The sequence below is a fragment of the Cicer arietinum genome, chromosome 6, assembly GCF_000331145.2.
Source record: "Cicer arietinum cultivar CDC Frontier isolate Library 1 chromosome 6, Cicar.CDCFrontier_v2.0, whole genome shotgun sequence".
NCBI lineage: Eukaryota > Viridiplantae > Streptophyta > Magnoliopsida > Fabales > Fabaceae > Cicer > Cicer arietinum.
In genome coordinates this window covers 29,193,163-29,205,253 of record NC_021165.2, presented here as the reverse complement: position 1 = coordinate 29,205,253, position 12,091 = coordinate 29,193,163, and positions in this window count along the sequence as shown.

Sequence of the window (12,091 nt, the reverse complement as noted above, 5' to 3'; positions counted from 1 at the left end):
TAGGATTTAGGGATAATATTTGAATGAGAGTTGGTAGGGATAGTAACAAAGATGGAGATGGTTCGCAATGGAGATGGTTGGCAATATGGTTCGTATGGATAGTAGGGTTCGCAATGAGAAGGACAATGAAGAGGAGGAGGACTCTGAAGCATAGCGAAGTTTACGAAAGGAAGAGGAAACTGAAGCGGTTTACTGTTATATATAAAACCATATCACAACGCTCATTAAAAGAGCGTTGTAAAAGACCTCCTTAACTTAGTTTTTAAAAGTCTATTACAGCGCTCTTTGAAAGAGTGCTATAAAAGACCTCCTTAACTTAATTTTTAAAAGCCTATTACAACCCTCTTTCAAATAGTGCTGTAAAAGACCTCCTTAACTTATTTTTTAAAAGCCTATTACAAAGCTCTTTAAAAGAGCGCTGTAAATGACATCCTTAACTTATTTTTTAAAAGCCTATTACAACGCTCTTTGAAAGAGCGTTGTAAAAGACCTCCTTAACTTATTTTTTAAAAGCCTATTACAGCGATTTTTCAACAAGCGCTTTAAAAGACTTCTTAACTTAGTATAAAACAAATAATTAGTAAAATACCTATATTTGGATTTGTTTTTTCTTCCAAATAATTAGTTAAATACCTATATATATATATCAATGCTAAATTACATGATTAGATCATATTGGGATGATCAGTTAAAGTTCAAGAAAAATTCTCAGTACTCAAACAAACCTTTTTCAAGTTCAATATAAGCAGAAAATCATTTCTGGCAGGTCAAACACTTAAATTACATGAACTTAGTATAAAACACTAAGATCAAGCAAAATATAAGCAGAAAAATAAGTATAAGCAGAAAATCAAATATAGTTCAAGCTAAATACTAAAATGCTCAACTCTAGCAGATCAAACAATAAAATTACATGAACTAAGTTCATATTACATGGCTTATATAAAACAATTAAACACATTAAGATGTCCTTCTTCTTTTCTTGGTGGAATTCACATTTGTTTGTCCATTGAATCAATTTCATGTGGTTGTGAGGGTTTGTAGGGTTATGACAACGTATTAAATTTGTTTTTATTTATTTAAAGTGAATGATTTTTATTTAAAGCGCAAGTCTTTTACAACGCTTGTATAAAAAACACTCTAATAGGTCATTTAATTATATGAAAGCGCATGTATTTTGCAGCGCTTTCACAAAAAGCGCTTTAAAAGCCATGTAACATAAGGTGAGAGCGCTACATTTTACATCGCTTGTGTTTAAAGTGCTGTAAAAGTTATGGGAGAGCGCTTCAATTTACAGCGCTTTTACAAAAAGTGTTGTAAAAGGGTTGTAAGCATTATGTGACCCTATATGACCCTATAACATCGTTTTTTCTACCACGCTTGTCAAAAAAGCGCTGTTGTATCCTCCGTTGTTTTTAAAAAATTCTACAACAGCGCTTGTATTTAATAAGCGTTGTAAAAGACGCGCTATAAAATGTTATTTTTAGCGTAGTGGTGAAACAAGGATCGTTAAAATACAAAATAATTAATCAGTGCACTCTTAATTGATAGTCCATCCATTTTTAACTAAACTAAATGCATGTGCATATGATGAGAACAGCATAATGATTGTATATATCTTTCATCAATTGACCTGTAAAGTCGTGCGTGTATTGAGACATGAAGAGCAATTAAGCATTTTTTTTCTTCTCGGAAATAGCTTTTAAATAATTTTAATTATCAAATGAAATAAAATGTATATTTAGTTCAATTAGTCAAATTTCCATGCTTTAATCCATTAACCACCATTCAATACGACTATCATGACTGCACATAACTCAATATGAGTCCCAATTTATTGAGACTATGAGGATCAATTAAAACGTTGAATATATATATATATAGTTGTTAAACACAAGCTAAATAACAATGATTGTATTAACTGATAAATAAGATTGCAGATTAATCGAATATATTAAGAATATCAAGTTCAATGCCCAACTGAAATTAATAATCAAATTCTCTATTTTCCCATTGATCAATTTCCTTTTTTATGCAACTAGTATAAGTTGTGCATAACAAAATAACCATGCATATAGCCAACTTTTAAGATAAGATAAAGTAAGAGCCTCAAGAATAATTATTTATTATTATTTTTGAAAGAAAATCCTCAAGAATAACAATAATATGTTTAATAAGAACAATATTTTTTTTTTCAATTGAGATTTAATGACGATCACCTAAATATTCTGTTCTCTTTTTCTTTTCATTGTATTCCTTAATGCTTTTCTTGAGTTTGGCCCAACCTTTCTTACAAGCACCAATAGCCTTCACACTTTGTTTGACAATTACTTTCTTGGCCTTCTTTGCCTTGGCTTTGGCTTTCTTTGCAGTCACCTTTACTTTATCTTCAAAATCTCCCATTTTTCTTGAATTCTCAAAATGGAGAATTCAATGGGAAGATTTTAGAGGGCAGCTTAATTAATAATAAGCAGCATTTTTCTATGAATTCTACATGTTGTATTTATATGATGCATGTATGCTTGATTCCAACTTAGAATGATAAATGTTTGACCAAGTCTTCATGGGGGTGTATCTTTCTAAGGTTGGCCTTTAATTTCGTTTATTTCATGGCCTCTCAACCTAACATTTTGTTAATTTGGGTGGATTATAAACTATTTTTTCCTTGTATTACTATTATGATTTACTCACATCTAATTTTTAAAATTACATCTTTTTATAAGGGTACTCAATTTTTTGATATATCTAAAAATGAAATAAAATGAAGCTACTCTTTAGTAATTTTACACAAAAAGATGAAAATAGAATTTATTTGAGGTTTGATATACGTATTAAAATACCCTTCATTTAAATTTAGTCAAAAAATCTATTGTAATTTTGGTAGTAATCTTATTTTAGTATATTTTAAAACTAGTCTATGTGGATTTTTCTTTGTTGACCGAGTGGGTGAAAATGCAAGACAACACTTGTCATTGACTTTTTAGAAAGTCATTTAAAGGATGTTATATGTGATGTGTGAGGCTGTTCATTGCTACATATACATACTTACAATACATGGTTCTTTGGGTTCGCCAAAATATAAAGACCTCTTTAGGATGAGTTACTTTTGGGATGATTTCTATAAAACATACAAGTGATGATAAAATATGCTGAAAAGATTTATGTTGATTTACGAGCACAATCGATAATCTTGAAATCAATTAAGGTGGTTACAAATGATATTAGATCAGTGGACCTTTCACAATATAGGGTGTTCGATGACAAAATCATACAGAAACTAGTTAGCATATGACTCTTGATGATTACGCTCACGAAGATGAAGAGTGATTACAAGTGCACGAGACACATTTAATGAGTGATTCCTCACACAATAAGAAAATGGATACATGAATGAATTAAATTCACATAAAAATGAGAGAGATTCTAACATTTTGTATTTTAAAAAGGACGCAAAAAAATTGATTGAAGTTATCTATAGTAAGATATATCTTCTTTTAGTAGTTCAAAAAATAAGAACCGCATAATTAAACATGTTTAACTTGAATTACTAGTAGGATATGAGTGACAATCTAAAAATTTTCTTAGAAAGTGTGTGAATAAGAAGAAAAATAAAACACATAACATAGGCCCTAATTTAAGGATCTTAAAATATATTGTTCTTACACGATATCTCATTCAAATACTCTCAACAACAACTAAGCTAAAATCTTAGTTAATTAATTTGTACTATTGGAGTACATATGGAAATAGGTCATTATTCTCGCATTTAGATTCACTCGAGTCAATTCCTCTTATATTTATTGCACATTGATGGTCATCCGATTTTGATTAAACCTTTCAACAACAAAAACAAATAATTTTTATTTTACAATTGAAAATATCAAATTTAAATATAGAATGTCCGATCAAAATTGGATGATTACGAATATCGACTACATAAATGTAGGAAACTATCAACTGCAAAATAACGAGAATCCTTGTTTTATACCAAATTCAAACGTACAAACTAGTGAGTTGAACTTGGTTTTGGCTCCTCAAATCCGTTTAGTTCAACCAAAACTATCCAAACAAGTAATTAATTATCTAAGTTCTGCATTGCTCATTTACATAATAAAAATGCTGCTGCTGATGTAAACTAATAATTTGATTAATTTAATTATACATCACTTACAATTTGATATAGTATAACTTTGACGATTTTGATCATAAGAATATACATATATATACACATTCATCTAAATAATAAGCTCAACAACTTCAAATGTACAATTTGTATGTTCAACAAGATGACAATAGAATTATAAAAAAAAATAAAAAAATAAAAAGCTAATTTTATCTAAATGTGGGGAGTTGCATTCGGATCTTATACCATCCTCTCTTGCAACACCCAACAAAAGTCCATCCTTTCTTCATTTGCTTATTATCTTTTTCCTTTGAATCACATGTGGGAATATCATTCGACATTGTAAAGTCAAGGTCACAACTTACACAAGGATCTTTAATATTGTGAAAAAATAATTGCAGACAAATGTGACTGATGTAGTTGTAATTGCAATTTGAATGTGGAAACAATAATTTCAAAAACTTTGACGAAAATTGTAATTGTAGACTGCAATTTAATTAAAACTTGGTGACAAAAGGTATTTAATTTGATTCAATATTGTTTCTCGTTTATTTGTTGGGAACAAATTAATATGCTTTTTTAGGAATGACACCAAATTCTTCTTATTAAGTTTATCTTTTATAATGCATGATTATATCCATTGTAACAAATTGAATATGAATATTATCTTTGAAGATCGGTTTAGTTGAGTATTTTGTGTCGCTGTAATTAGTGTACGTATTTTTAGAGAGAAATGAATTAACTACAATTACTAATATTGCATTTCTTACATTTGGATTCTCATGGCCGTTCAATATCTTAATCAAATGGTTCAGAAAATACATATTTCAAATTATATTTATAAATACAAAATATCAAAATGAAATTTAAATCATTTGGAATTTAGGGAATAAAAATCCGTTTTAGTGGTTATATTTTATGTGATTTAATTTGTGATGGTTAGTATTTTTATCTATTTTGGGCTGTAATAATTTCAAGAGGTGTTCGTACTAAGTACATGCTGTATCAAATGTTCATTGGTTTATTTTTTAAGGTCATCATAAAACAACTAACAAAAAATAAAAAACAAGATGGAGAAGAAAAATATTATCTTTTATATTTTAAAACATGAATTATATAATTTTTAAGACTTTTTTATATTTAAATTTTTAACAAGTGTCTCAAAAAATATTTATTAGCATTTTTTTATATTTTATTAACTATTCTTAATTCCTTATCCTTTTGTTTGGATAAAATCTACAATAACCGTACACATGGAATTGGTACACAAAAAGAATTAATGTTAAGCAGCAAAATGTAAAGAGTTAAATCTTAATAGATATTCAATATAAAAGAAATGATGTGACTGTTCAGTGTTTAATCAACTACTATAATCATCCTAAATTTTTATAAGAAAATACAATAATCTTAAATCTTATTATATCATGACAACATATAATATATAAATGTTTCACAAAAACAATCTCATCATTTATATATTTTATTATATCATGACAACATATATATATAATAATATTAATGATTAAATAATATTATTATATATTATCATGTGAACATTAAATACATAATAAATAATTAATTTTTATTTTTATGTGTGAACAAAGCATAAATAATTATTGTATATTTTATATTCCAATTTGATTGATTATTTAATTGTATATTTTGTATCAGACTTACACATAATTTTGCTATAAAACAATTATTTGATTTCTTCAATTTTTTGAAATTATTCATTTTATTTTTATTTTTTAATTTATTGTAGGAGTATTAATTACGTTTCTTTGAGGAGACATGTGGTACAAGAATCAATTAAAAAATATTTCTTTTAAACCTATTATGTGTAGAAACCTTAAAAGGGTTGGATGAGCAAATTGGGATTCAAGAAAATCTTAAAATTTATCCAGACGCAACGACAAGAAAATTAAAAGATTGCAACACATAACATGCAACACTTGAGATAGAATCGCTGCCACCGTTAAAGGAACAACAATTTTCCATGTCCCGCATGCAAAAACCCTTATTATTGCCCTAAATAATCTCTTGCTTCTCCACATTCGGAGTTCAAATTTGTATTTTTACAAAATTTATCTATCTATCTATCACAGTTTTCATTAGACGTTGTTATGAACTATCAACATCTAATTACTTTTTCTTTTTAGATTTTTTCTTTCCTTTGTTAAAAATAATCAAACCTAAATAAATAAAAATGGAACCTACAAGATTTGAACCTATGTCTTGAGTATTAACCGTAAATACTTTAAAATCAAGTTAAATAATTTAATGTGCAAGTTATTATATATATATAATTAATTAATTAATTTTTGAAATTTACTTTTTAAAATTAGTTATAAACTTCTTCAACAAAAATATTTCATAACCGAGATGCCAAAAAGAATGTGCAAGAGGTACACTTTATTTGGAATAATATGAAAGAAATAGGAAAAAAAAGTGAGCCAAAAGATTCTAGCTTCATTTTTTATCCACTTCACAAAGTCTGTGTTTTCTAATGTCGTATATATATTTGGCAAAGAAAGTGATTACTTAACGGAAGAGATTTGACTTTTACAATATGGTAATCCAAATTTGAATTTATGTTAGAAAATATATCCACATTTAGAATATGTTTGATAAAAATGATACGATAGAGACATAATATGATAAGGAGCATGATAGATACATATGATAAGAATAAGATAAACAGTTATCATGTCATGTGTTTGATGTGCACATGAAAACAAACCTGATAAGAATAATTTATCATATCTAGTGTTTGATACACAATAGATAACCAATTATATGATTTATACGGTGATTAAATGACAAATTTGTTTTTGTAATCTATTTAATTTTTTTTTTCTTTCAAAATTAATTACTCTCTAAAAATTTCTCCCTTAATTCCTCTTTCTAATTCTATGATTTTCATAAAATCACGTTGAAGAATGACTCACTATCATAAAAATTGTTAAACAAAGTTCAACCATCTCTAAGAATATATAGCATCACATATGTGTTCTTGTGAATTCATATTTACCTATATATATAATTAACATTATTATTATTATTATTATTATTATTATTATTATTATTATTATTATTATTATTATTGTTATCCATCAACACAAAAATAGAATATCAATATATCATAACACGTAACATAGATGGCAGATGAAAATAATTATTATTGTCTATCAATTTTTTTTTAAACATCAATCAAAGTTTATTATTAGTAACTATATAAAAAAAATAATTATCATAAAACTCAAACATCAAAGATGATAGAGAAAAAAGGGTAAATATGAACAAAGAAAACAATAAAAAAATCTTATGAATCAAAGTTTATTTTTTCAACCTTTCAATATGAACACAATCAGAAAACAATCATGACTTTCATTCGATATTGTAGAATAACATAAATCAAAAAACAAACAAAAAACATCAGATCAAATATGAAAAGAGGAAATCAACCATCCACAATCATAAAATCAACCTAACATCAACAACATAAAACAATAATAAAATCAGAGGAATAATAAATCCAAAGGAATAATAAATTCAGATGAAATCAATCAAATGTCAACAATCATAAAGTCAATGCAACATCAAAAACAGAGAACAATCATAAAATCATAGGAAATCAAAAATTATTTCATCAACACAATAAGAAAATCAAATGAAATTAGGGCAAATATGAAAAGAGAGAAAAACAGGGGGGAAATGGTACCTTGGGAGAGTGCGGTGGAGAGTAGCACGACAGTGGAGTGGAGAAGGGGATGGAGAGGAGAATGTGGTGGGGAGGCAGGGGAGAGTAATACGACAAGTTGAGGGTGAAGAATGAGAGAAAAATATGAATAGAAAATGACAAAAATGAGAAAATATTTGTTAACAAATTTTGAAAAATTATTATTTTAACCTTCTTTTACTAATGATTAGAAAATAAGACCCAAAATATGTTTAAAAAATTTGATCATTGTATTATTAATATTCCTGAAGACTTAGGTAACAAATTTCCAAAATCTTCTATTGTCTTTGTTTGAATTGACATATCCACTGCTTTTATAGAACATAAACAAATTGAAATACTATGAAGAGAGGAAAATACTTGCTCCGATTATGATACTATAGATATCGTTAATTATTATGTTCTATCATTAATTTCATGTGAGGAAAAGGAATACATTAGTTCACGAAAGAAATACAACGAAAAAAAAAGTGAGTCAAGAGATTCTAGTTTCTTTTTATATCCACTTCACAATGTCTGTGTTATCTAATGTCACATATATATTTGGCAAAGAAAGTAATTACTTAAGGGAAGAGGTTAGACTTTTATAATATGATAATCCGAATTTGAATTTCTGTCGGAAAATAAATTTATATTTAGTGTTCTAACGTATTTTAAATAAGATTTCCTTCCGTAAAAAGAATCTATGGAAAAAAAAACTATATCATTATTATTTTTTATTCTTTCACATTAGACTTTCACAATATGGTAATCCAAATTCAAATATTGTATTCTTTGTAATTATATGCATGCATATTTACATGAGTTTCATGGATGTGCATTATTATTTTACACAAAGTCAATCTCAAACATTTATGGTATCGTTATTGTCTCAAGCAATTATAAAAATACAATGATACATCAAAATTAATTATTCTAATTGACCATCAATTTAAAATTAATTTACAATACCAACATAGTCTATTTTATCTTTACATATTACTTTGTACTTTTTTTTTTACACATACATATGCATTTATTTTGTACCAAATACATCTCAAAATTGGACTCTGTTTTGAGATTGGTTTACTTATCAAGCTCCAAATCAGCATAATCAAACAGATTACAGTTGAGTTGATGGATACATAACATTATAAAATTCATAAATGGATTCTATATTTTTAATTTTCAATTTAATGCAATTTGTGTATGATTATAAACTATATATATAAACAGTTTAATTAATATTAAAAATTAATAAGAAGATGTACAAAATTGGTGCCAAGTGAGTATTTATTTACTTTCCTTTCTCATTCTATTTTGAATTCCTAATACAGAATTTAAAAATCTTAATAAAAAAACTTTCCTTCTTGGCATTGCAATATTAAAGATATAGCCGTTAATATTTTCTACAATACAAATATATATACTATCTCTTAGCAAATAATTCTTCATATTTTATACAAGATTTCCTTCTTTACAAGAGCAAAAATATAGAAAAAAGTAGAAAATCTTTCTTTTTGATGTCAGGATTTTGTGTTTGGATTTGTTATTCTTTATAGAAAAGATTTTACTCTATAAAAAAAATAATAACGATCGTGTAAAAGAATACTCTATGAATATGAATAAAACATAGATACTAATAAATTAATATTACCATAAAAGCGGGGTCTGCATGTTTAGCTACAAAAGCGCTCCACTCTCCTTTTGATATGTAGTGTTTGTATATTTTCAGAGCTTGGACGTTCAAATTTTCATTATGGTCTCTTAAGTAGCAATTTGACAAATGAGATCTAAATCCTCTGTATATTTTTCTGCAGCTCTAAGCACATAATTTTTTCGCACATCATCAACATTAAAAGCCCACAACAAACCAAATAAAGGTAGAGGTTGAGTAAAAATATTTCAATAGAAAAAATTCTAAGTAACAAAAAAGTGGAGTAAAAAAGTTACTTGTATATCATTCAACAATATATCTTTAGCATCCTTCAATGCTATATCTCTCTGATCATCAATTGTTATTGGGATATTTTAACGAACAACTGCACCAATGTAACTTACCATTATTGATCTGTTGGGCTCAATTAGCTTGCTGTAGTACCCTATTTTTGTCCAATTTATTAAAAATAAATCAAAAAGGAAATAAAAATAATTACAATAATTAATTTCATTATGTCTCATAAATTTACAATTTCAAATCAAATTACAAATTAAAAATAAAGTCAAATTATACTACAATAAAATTTAAACCAAATCAATTTAAACCAGCCTACTTTGGCTTTGTCTTGTTGTTGTGCTTATTGCTGTCTTTCTGTCTCTGATGCAATATCAGGGTTGAGGCACTAGTCTTTGCTTTGTAACTAATTAGAGAAATAGAAAAGCATAATTTTTACTAGTCAGTCTTAGTATACATGGTAAAAACTAAAAGACAAAATTTTGATTTTAAAAAAAATAAACTAAGGGACAAATTAAAGCTCAACAATAGAACAAATCAAAACAAATAAGTCAAAACCATGAATGCATCAGAGGTGTAGAAAAAACACAGATGATGGGCAGAAGAAAATAAGCATCAAATAAGGAATTGGAAAGCTCAAACTCAAACAGAGGCACATACAAAGAAAGCAACCAAACAAACTAAAAAATCTATAAATACATCTTCTTTTGTTTTCAAGGAGAAGGAGATGGGACGGATACAAAAACACATCTGAAGAAAAGAGTTTTATTTTTTTGAAAAAAGAGAATACACGTTTCTTTTTTTTTAAAGAGGATTCTGAAACAAAATAGTTTAGCGTAGAAGGAGCAATTGTAAGACCCATAATTTTAAAGTACACTTTATGCATTTTTATGTATTTTGGATTTTGGCTCGGAGGCTTTTAAGCCAAAGTTAATAATATTTTGGAGTTTTATAATCAAAAAGATATTTTGATGCCGATTAATATTTCTCGTCGATAAATAAATTGAAATTAACTGCGGTGAATCCTTTACGGATAATTCAATGCGTTTCGGGTGAAACGGTAATTTAACAAATATCTAGATATTTTGAGATATTTGTTAAGTTATATTTATTATCTATATATGTTTGTTTGGAGGGAAAAAGAAAGGAAAACTAGAAGGAAGGAAAAAGGAAAAGAAAATAGTATAAAAGGAAGAAAGGAAAAACAAAGGAAAGAAAAAGAAAGGAAAGAAAATTGAAAAATTCCATCTTCTTCCTCTCAATCGTGACCCATTTTTCCTCTTTATCCCGTTTTCATTTTCGTCGCTTTCTTTTCTTCAAAACTAGTAACCCAAGGTTGGGTGAGAGTTAGATCAAGGATTTCGCAACTCCACTCTTCCTCTTTGATTCGAAAACGAAGAAAAACAGTATTTGAGATCCAAACACAAACCCCTCCGTTTCTTCTAGATCCAAGCTTCATTTCGCGAAGAGTTAGAAGGGAAAGTTGCTCACTACCACGCCACGGTGCTAGGGGACCAATTTGGAGGCGACGTTGCGAGCGAATATTTTATCGATTTTACTCGCGGTACCGGAAACCCACGTTGAAGCTAACGTTAAGGTAAGGGCTCCTTCCAAACTTCTAGTTTGCATTAGGGACTTATCTGTGGTCGTGTGGGAAAGAATTGTTAGGATTTAATGTATCGATTTGGGGAAAACGAATCTAATGCGTTACGGGTAAAACCTTAGAGTTAGGTTTTGTTTATATTGATGAATGTTTCGTGGTAAATGAAATTTGATGTATTTGGGTGTTATGTTGTGTTAATTTGTGTTCGTCGTATTTGGCGTGTTTGTACTTGATGTTTGTTGATTGATGTGTTTTTGTGTGAATTATGGATTGAACGTGAGAGTATATTTGAGTTTATTTCTGTGGAATTTGAAAACCATTAGAGTTAAACGAGTATTAAAAATGGGGAATCTTTTAATACCTCGGTTTACTTAATGTGCGTTTGAGGAAAATGTTTAAGTTAACTGGGTATTAAGAATGGGGAATCTCTTAATGTCTCGGTTACTTAATGTTGTTATGAAAATCACTTCAGTAAATGAGTATTAAGAATGAGGAATCTCTTAATGTCTCGTTTACTGAATGTTCTGTGTGGAAATCGTTTAAGTCAAAAGTATATTAAGAATGGGGAATCTCTTGATATGTCTGTTTGCTTAACGTTTTGTTTTGAAAATCATTAAGATAAATCAGTATTAAGAATGGGGAATCTCTTAATGACTTATTTATTTAATGTTGTTTTGAAAATCGCTTAAGTTA